Below are 10023 nucleotides of genomic sequence, written 5' to 3'. Positions count from 1 at the left end.
CGTTAAGGAGGACTCTCGGCCAACAGCGGTTCTTGAGTCTAGAAACCCCAGCAAGGACTCGTCGTGTGGAGATCCTGGAGGGCCTGGGAGGAAAGGCTTTGAGAAGGGGGGAGGGGAAGTTGGGCATGGACAGGTGCTGTTGGGTGACAGTCCTGCAGTGGCCTTATCTGAATTATGTAGGTGGAAATCTCCAGGTTCTCTCATTAGTGTCATTGGCCATTTGTGTCACCAGGTCCAAATCCGGTTCTGTCGACATAAGGAGAAGGAGTAGGGGTTGTGACGTTATTTAGTGGGGACATTATAACCAAGGAAATGAGGGGACCCCTCCTGGGTCATGTGTGCTTTTTCAAAATTTTTATCCAGGCTGTGGGACCGAGAGCGGCTAAGGTCTAGAGGTGGCTTAGACTTGCAGACATCTGGGCAATGAGAGGAGTCCTGGAAAGTGGTGAATTATCTTTTTGGTTCACAGTCTTCTTGTTCCTTTATTAAACAAAACAGAGTTAGTGCACATAATTCCACTTTCCCACAGTTAGTCTGTACATCTGCATACTGGTGCCAACCTTGTCAGCATTTCAAAATTATTTTAGCTACATGGAAACACACAAAGAGGCCAGAGATACCCCCACCCCAATCCCTGGTCTAAAATGGAGTTATGTCAAACTTTTGAGAGCTGACTGTCCCATTTTGGATTGATTAGGTCTAAGTTTGTTTTTTTTAAGTTGAACTCTCACTCTGTCACCCAGACTGGAGTGCAGTGGCCGTTCCCGGCCACCGCAGCCTTGACCTGCTGGGCTCCGGTGATGCTTCTGCCTCAGTCTTCCAAGTAGCCGGAATTACAGGCATGCACTACCATGCCCGGCTAATTTTGGATTTATTGTAGAGATTGGTCTCACCAAGTTGCCCAGGCAGGTCTCAAACCCACAGGCTCAGGCAATCCACTAACCTCAGGCTCCCAAAGGCACAGGATTACAGGCTAAGCCACTGAACCCGGCAGGTATAAGTTTTATATTATTAAAATAGTAACTTAACATTTATTTTAATTTGGTGACTGGTTTCTGTGCACTTGTAGACACATCACTGTTCTTGAGGGGCAAAGGGAGAACTGATGTCTGTCCTCTGGATTATCTTGCATTTGTAAGGAAGGAAAACAATCCTAAATGACAAAGTAGACCCACCTCAGGGAGATGGTGGCAGAATCAAATCAAAGAGAACCTCAGGCAAAGAGGAGAGCAAGCGAGAGACTCCCAAGAGGGTGGTAATACTAACAAAACATAAATATATTCCATTTAATTTTTAAGTAAGTAAAGGCATATTTTCAAAACTCAGGTGTAGCTTGATTAATCTCACCTGAGAAGAAATCCCAGAGAAGTAGGAGGAAAAAGAAAAAAATGGCTTCTTCTCAGGTAAATAAATGTGTCCCAGATAAGAAGGAATGTCATATGTGTACAACTTGCAAACCATGCGGCTGTCCTTGTGATGGTCCTGCCGAGTGAGTTTGTTTCAACTATTTTTGTTCTTCCTGTGATATTCAATGGGTCTATCAGACACTGCTCTCTACATAGCCTCTTCTGTTCTCTTCAGTAAATTACAAAAACTAAGCTGGGCTTGGTGGCTCAGCCTGTCATCCCACGCCTTTGGGAGGCTGAAGTGAGTGGATTGCCTGAGCCCACAGGTTCGAGACCCGCCTGGGCAGTGAGACCTCATCTCTACAATAAATCAAAAAATCCACCAGGTGTGGTAACGCATGCCTGTAATTCCAGCTACTTGGAAGGCTGAGGTGGAAGGATCGCTGGAGCCCAGCAGGTCAAGGCTGTGGTGGCCAGGAGCAGCCACTGCACTCCAGTCTGGGCGACTGAGTGAGACTCCAACTCAAAAAAAAAAAGTTACAAAGACTAGCCAGGCATGATTACATGTTTGTATAGTTCTAGATACTTGGGAGGCTGAGGCAGAAGGATTCCCTAAGTCCAGCAGATCGAGGCAGAAGTGGCCATGAGCATACCACTGCACTCCAGCCTGGGCGAGAAAAGTGAGACTCCAACTCAAAAAGTAATAATAAATTAGTATAACTTTGGGCTAAAAGATCTCAGCATGGATGTTGTGTTCCACCTGTGTGGCTTGACATCTGATACAAATTTGTCCCAAATACTTGGGATGCTATGGAGCCCAAGTTATGGAGGATGCATTCTTTTATCAAAGCAGATCGAGACTGCAATAAGGTGTGATTATGCCAGGGCACTCTAGCCTATCTCAGACTGAGACACACCTAGCCAGGTGATGTAGAGTGCGCCCATAGTTCCAGCTACTTGGAGCGGTCACTGCACTCCAGTCTGGGTGACATAGTGAGACTCCAACTCAAAAAAAAAAAAAAGAATGAGACACACCAGCTGAACAAAAAAGCGCAGAACCTCAGGCTAAATTCTTGTTTTCTGAATCAGAATTTGCATTTTAAGAAGATATTCAACTCGTTGTACAAATTAAAACTTGATGAGAATCTTCTGACTTACTAGGAGCAGTATAGGTAACATATTCTGTGTGATATAAACAGTAATTCAGAATGTGCGTGCCTGTGTTGGTGTCCATTATATGCTGTTTCACTCACAAAAATAGAGAGTCTACACTGGCTCAGTGGATTTTATTTCATCCTATTTTCCCACACTTAATGCATTAGAGAATATTTCTGGTGTTTTTTGTTTATTTTTGTTTTTGTTTGTTTGTTTAGATTTGGAGTCTCACTCTGTCACCCAGACTGGAGTGCTGTGACTGCTCTCAGCCACTGCAGCCTAGACCTGCTGGGCTCCAGCGATCCTTCCGCCTCAGCTTTCCAAGTAGCTGGAACTACAGGGGCATGCTACCATGCCCGGCTAATTTTTTTGATTTATTGTAGAGATGAGGTCTCCCCAACTTGCCCAGGCAGGTTTCAAACCTGCAGGCTCAGCCATTCCACTCACCTCAGCCTCCCAAAACACTGGACTACAGGCTGAGCCACCAAGTCCTCCCAGAGGATATTTCTGTGTTATGAATTTTTTTATTACAATATAATAATAGTTGTTGTGTCAGCTTGACCCTGTTGTTTTCATTCTTGCTTTACCTAGAGGCCATGGTAACTTGGTAAATATGTGTTTTTGTTGTTTTCAGGGGTTGTTGTCATTCAAGGATGTGGCCATAGAATTCTCTCCAGAGGAGTGGGAATGCCTAGACTCCCCTCAGCGAATATTGTACAGGACTGTGATGTTAGAGAACCATAGAAACCTGGATTTTCTGGGTGAGGATAGTTTCAAAACATAATTCTATTTCATACTAAGGATTTTATATCCTTCATTTGTAGAATGTTTTCAGGGAAGTTTTACTTTGCATGAATGAAATTCAGATTCCTACTGTTAATGAAAAGTTGGTAATATGTCAACATAGAAATAAAAAATTAATGATGTTTCATTTTGACATGAAAGCTTCCCTATTTTAAATTGACCAGTGTCCTTCTAGCTATATTATTGGTAAGTTCAGAATTTAGTGGCATAGATATCATTGCCCACATCTGATTCCAACTGTTGCCAAAGTTATTGACTCACTAGTACTGAACTAAGAACTCACACATTTAAGACCAGGCATGGTGGCTCAGTCATGTAATGCCAGCACTTTAGGAGACTGTGTTGAGAGGACTCCCAGAGCCCATGCGTTGAAGAATAGACTGGGCAACTTGGCAAGGCCCCATCTCTACACTAAATCAGAAAATTATCTGGGAGTGGTAACACATACCCGTAGTTCTGGTTACCTGGTTGGCTGAGGAAGAATTACCTGAGTCCAGCAGGTGAGCACTGGGGTGGCCATGAGCTTTCCACTGCACTCCAGCCTGGGTGACAGAGTGAGACTCCAACTTAGAATAAAAAGAAGCCCATAAATTGAAAATTCTATCCAAATGTTCTAAAGGTTTTATTGGGAAATCGTATTTTGGGGTTAATTTTCTAGAATCTTATATAATGTGTTCTCTACTGATTAAATACTAGCTTTTTAATCTAAGAACCTCCGCAAGAGTTATGTTACTTTTTTCTAATTAAACAGGACTTGCTGTCTCTAAACCAGATCTTATTACATGTCTGGAGCAAAGGAAAGAGCCCTGGGATGTGAAGAGACATGGCACATTAGCCAAACTTCCAGGTAAGTTGGAGTGAATGAAGCAGTGACACAGTTTCAGGAATCAGAACTTGAAATGTGGTTTGGGAAGGTGGGCTGCTCCAATGGAAATGGTTTCTTAGAAGCCTGGGATTCTTTCTATTCCTGTCACAAAGGGACATCTGTTATTCCATGTTCTGAAATTCTCCAAGAACTGTGCTTCCTCAATGATTTTTCAAGTTTACAGGAAATCAAAGTCCACTTAATGGTTTGTTAGGAACTGCCTGATCTGACTACCTTTCTGATGCGTTGGAGATATGCAAGTATTTGCTTATTTATTTGGAAACCCATGTCAAAATATTTTTTATGTTTTCTTTTTGCATCATGGGTAGAAGTATGTGAGCAGTGATTTTGTTATCTGAAAAATTTTAATAACACTGCGGACAAATGTTACATGATTTCTAATTTATGATTTACTATACTAGGGAGATTTCTGATGATTTTATTTAAATTCATACTCAGTAGTCCTACCTAAATAAAAATTATCTCTCTTGATAGAAAAAATTCTGATATTTTACTTAAATTTTACTTTTATAGTATGATCTGAGACTGGAAGATTTTCTTTATATTCAAATATTTAAGTATACTATATGGTGCAGAGGATTGGTAAACATATATTAAACTCCTACATCTTACCTTTTGTTTTAATAACTCTTATTTTATCATTTCCTTTGTAGGAAGCTTAGGACTAGCTTCATATATGAATATATTCAAACACATATGTATGCATGTACGATTAGCATCTGCATTTTTATGCATAAATAAAAACGTACAACTATAGGTTGTAAATAATGTAATAATTTGGTTTTTTTGAGTTGGAGTCTCACTCTGTCACCCAGACTGGAGTGCAGTGGCCACTCCTGGCCACTGCAGCCTCGACCTGCTGGGCTCCTGCAATCCTTCCGCCTCAGCCTTCCAAGTAGCTGGAACTACAGGCGTGTGCTACCACGCCCAGTTGATTTTTGATTCATTGTAGAGATGGGGGTCTCTCCAAGTTGCCCAGGCGGGTCTCGAACCCGCGGGCTCAGGCAATCCACTCACCTCAGCCTCCCAAAGGTGTGGGATTACAGGCTGAGCCACCGAGCCCGGCTACATTTTATTTTCAAAGGATATTCACTTGAGACTAGCATGTGGAATACATTTTTATTTTCATGATTTTCAGCTGTAACTTCTCATTACCAGAGAAGAGCATAGAAGACTCACTTGCAAAGGTGCCAATGGGAAAATATGGTAAATATGTCCTTAAGACTTATGCTTAAAAAAATCTTGGGGAAGTGTGCATGAGGGTGACGGGCAGATAGACTGCTCAGTTGCAAATAGCCATTACAAATGTAAAAAGAATAGGAAAGTCTTTCATCAACCCTCCAAATTTGTTATCCACCAGAGGATTCATATTTCTAAAATGGCTTTCAAACACGAATATGGCAAAACCTTTAACCGGTCCTCAAAATTTAGTGAACATCAAAAAAATAGTGGAGGAAATATACTCAATAGATGTGTGAAAGTGTTAAAGAAATCATCCTATCTAAATAGACATGAAAGAATTCAGAGGGGAGAGAGAGCCTTCAAAAGTGAAAAATGTGGCAAAGCCCTTAGCTATTACTCATATCATTCACACAATCAGAAAATTCATTGTGGAGAGAAACTGTATAACTGTGAAAAATGAGCTGGGCTCTGTGGCACAACCTGTAATCCCTGTGCTTTGGGAGGCTGAAGTGAGCAGATTGCTTGAGCCCATGGGTTCGAGACCTGTCTGGGTTACTTGGTGAGACCTCATCTCTACAATAAATCAAAAAAATTAGCCAGGTGTGGTAGTGTGCACCTGTAGTTCCAGCTACTTGGTAGGGTGAGGTGAAAAGATCATCGGGGCCCAGCAGGTGGGGGCTGTGGTGACCGGGAGAGGCCACTGCACTGCAGCCTGGGTGATGGAATGAGATGCCAATTAACTAACTAACTAAATAAATAAATAAATAAATGTGAAGAATGTGGTAATGACTTTCACTCTCGTTCATATCTTACTCAACATACAGTGATCCATACTGGAGAGAAACCTTACAAATGTGAAGAATGTGGCAGAGCCTTTTACTCTCATTCACATCTTACTCAACATACAGTGATCCATACTGGAAAGAAACCCTACAGATGTGAAGAGTGTGGGAAAGCCTTTTGCTCTGAAGAAGAATTTGCTGGACATAAGACCATTCATACTGGAAAGAAACCCCACAAATGTGAAGAATGTGGCAAAGTCTTTCACATTCGTTCACTCCTTACTCGACATATGATGATCCATACTGGGGAGAAACCCTACAAATGTGCAGAATGTGGCAAAGCCTTTCTCTTTCCTTCATATCTTACTAAACATACAGTGATCCATACTGGAAAGAAACCCTACAAATGTGAAGAGTGTGGTAAAGCCTTTAACATTCGTACACACCTTGCTCGACATACGATGATTCATACTGGAGAGAAACCATTCAAATGTAAAGAATGTGGAAAAGCATTTCGTACTCCAGGAGATTTAGCTGGACATAAGGCCATTCATACTGGAGAGAAACCCTATAAATGTGCAGAATGTGGCAAAGCCTTTCACATTCGTTCAATCCTTACTCGACATATGATGATGCATACTGGAGAGAAACCCCACAAATGTGAAGAATGTGGCAAAGCCTTTCGCTGTCAAGGAGAGCTTGCTGGACATAAGACCATTCATAGTAGAGAGAAACCCTATAAATGTGCAGAATGTGGCAAAGCATTTCACTCTCGTTCACGTCTTACTCAACATACAGTGAACCATACTAGAGTGAAACCCTATAAATGTGCAGAATGTGGCAAAGCCTTTAAGTTTCCTTCACTCCTAACTCGACATACTATGATCCATACTGGAGAGAAACCCTACAAATGTGAAGAGTGTGGCAAAGCCTTTCGCTGTCAAGGAGAGCTTGCTGGACATAAGACCATTCATAGTAGAGAGAAACCCTATAAATGTGCAGAATGTGGCAAAGCATTTCACTCTCGTTCACGTCTTACTCAACATACAGTGAACCATACTGGAGTGAAACCCTATAAATGTGCAGAATGTGGCAAAGTCTTTCAGTTTCCTTCACTCCTAACTCGACATACTATGATCCATACTGGAGAGAAACCCTACAAATGTGAAGAGTGTGGCAAAGCCTTTCGCTGTCAAGGAGAACTTGCTGGACATAAGACCATTCATACTAGAGAGAAACCCTATAAATGTGCAGAATGTAGCAAAGCCTTTCAGTTTCATTCACACCTTACTCAACATATGGTGATCCATACTGGAGAGAAACCCTATTAATGTGAATAATGTGGCAAAGACTTACACCCATTGAAACCTTTTTCCACATACACTAATCCATAACAGAAAAACTCTAGAATTGGGAAGTATGTGGCAAAGCTTTTTGGTCTCAAGGGCAATTGGCTGTACATAAGACCATCTATACTTGACAGAAACCCTATAAATGTGCAGAATGTGGCAAAGCATTTCACTCTCGTTCACATCTTACTCGACATAAAGTGATCCATACTGGAGAGAAACCCTGCAAATATGCAGAATGTGGCAAAAGTTTTACTAAGGACTCGAATCTTATTGAACATCAGTGTATACATACTAGAGAGAAACCCTACAAATGTGAGGAATGTGGCAAGGTCTTTCTTTTTCACTCTGGATTTTCTCAACAAGACTATGCGTACTGGGGAGAAACCCACAAATGTGAGGAATGTAGCAAAGCCTTTTGCTCCCTTTCAAAGCTTGCTGGATATATCAAGGTGCATAGTGGAGAGAAACCCTACAAATTTGAGGAATGAGACAGTCTTTCACTCTCACTATGGATTTGCTTTACATAAGATCATTCGTGCCTGAGCCTGTGGGTTCAAGACCCGACTGGGCAGGCGAGAACTCATCTCTACAATAAATCAAAAAATTAGCCGGGCATGGTAGTGCACACCTGTAGTTCCAGGTACTTGGAAGGCTGAGCAGAAGGATCACCGAAGCCCAGTAGGTCGAGGCTGCGGTGGCCAGCAGAGGCCACTGCACTCCAGTCTGGGTGACAGAGTTAGACTCCAACTCAAAAAAAAAAAAAAGACCATCCATACAGGGGGAAAAAACCTACAAATGTGAAGATGTGGCAAGGTCTTTCACTCACGTAGGATTTGTTAGACATAAAAACAACGTATACTTGGGAGAAATCCTACAAATGTGAAGAATGTGGCCAAGCCTTTTGCTCCCATTCAAAGTTTGCTGGCATATTAAGGTGCATACTGGGGAGAAACCATATGTATGAAGAATGTGGAAATGCCTTTTGTTCTGACAATGGATTTACTGGACATAAGACAATCCATACTGGAAAGAAACCCTACAAACATGAAATATATTGAAAAGCTTTTCACTCTCATTCACTACTTGCACAACATGGCAGGATCCATACTGTTGACAAACCCTATAAATGTGACAGTGTGGCACAGCTTTTTGTACTCATGGAGGATTTGCTGGACATAAGACCATCGATACTGGAGAGAAACCATACAAATGTGAAGAGAGTGGCAAAGCCTTTCCCTCTATTAAGGATTTGCTGGACATAATACCATCCCTAATGGGGAGAAATCTCACAATGGATATGCTGGACTCATGACCATCCATGCTGGAGAGAAACCCTACAGATGTGAAATATGCAGAAAAGCTTTTCACTCTCATTCACTACTTCCTTGACATGCAAAGATTCATACTATCGAGGAACCTTACAAATGTGAAAAGTGTGGCAAAGTTTTTCACACTCATAAAGGATTTGCTGGACACAAGGCTATCCATAGTGGAGAGAAATCCTACAAACATGATGAATGTGGCAAAACCTTTTGCTTTCACAAAGTATTTACAGAACATAAGTCCATTGAAACTGGAGATAAACCCTAAAAATGTGAAGAATGTGATGTAGCCATTCACTCTCACAATGGACTTGCTGGACACATAGTCATCCATACTGGAAAGAAACTCTACAAATGTGAAAAACATGGTAAGCCATTTGCTCTCATACCCAAGTAGCTGGACATATGAGAATGCATACTGAGATGAAACTATATAAATGAGAAAAATGAGATAAAGCCTTTAGCTCTCATTCAATATTTGGTTGATATATGAGCATCTATTTTTAGGAATTCCCTCAAGATGGACAGAATGGGGTAAAGCTTTTCACTGTTATTGCAAGTTTTTTCAGCATCAGACAATTTACACTCTAAATTTTCAGTATCTCTAATGACTGGAAAATCATATATCTAGATATGAACAAGAGAGACTTGGTGAGAAATTTACAGATGTAAAGAGTACCGTTATCTTTACTCAAACCACAGATCTTTTGAATGTACAAATGTAAAATATGTCTAAAGGCAATAACCAGCAAAACTTTATTTGACATTAGACTGTGCATTGTAGAGAATGTACAAATTTAAAGAACATGGACTGGCCTTTCTTGAAAATAGATGCCATTGGAAATACTAGGGTATTCAAACTGAAAACCTTACAGATGCAATTTATATGGAAGCTGATTTACTGAAAGGCCAAGTTGAAATAAATATCAAATATTGAGTGGCAATAGAAGATGGGGTTTTTTTTTGTTTGTTTTTTAGGAAAGCATAAGTTTATTCTCTGTATAATTTTGGTTTTGCATTGACAGAAGATGAGGATATTTTGAAAAGCAAACAATATTGATGTAACTCAAATCACAAGATGCTATGCCTTCATTCATAGTGTTTATGTAAAGTCATGGGGTCAGTTTTTGGTATGTTAGAGCTATGAAATGTCCCTGTATAGTAGGTCATCAGCACTCATCTCATGCTTTTCAT

At 40.9% G+C, this 10023-nt stretch overlaps 1 long non-coding RNA gene across 2 annotated transcripts in view; it reads right to left on the bottom strand.

Moving 5' to 3' along the window:
• Window positions 1-367: 367 nt before the first annotated feature.
• LOC103261585 overlaps window positions 368-10023 on the bottom strand; it is a 37371-nt gene continuing 27715 nt past the window's right edge. For both annotated transcript variants that reach the window (XR_002482033.1, XR_002482032.1), the window contains exon 4: window positions 368-480. This is a non-coding gene — a long non-coding RNA (uncharacterized LOC103261585). The remainder of the gene's footprint in view (window positions 481-10023) is intronic.

This window comes from Carlito syrichta, unplaced genomic scaffold (assembly GCF_000164805.1).
Source record: "Carlito syrichta isolate Samal-C Ts95f unplaced genomic scaffold, Tarsius_syrichta-2.0.1 Scaffold303785, whole genome shotgun sequence".
In the NCBI taxonomy this organism is placed as follows: Eukaryota; Metazoa; Chordata; class Mammalia; order Primates; family Tarsiidae; genus Carlito; species Carlito syrichta.
The sequence above is the reverse complement of the archived record's forward strand: the minus strand, read 5'-3'. Positions and strand labels throughout refer to the sequence as shown.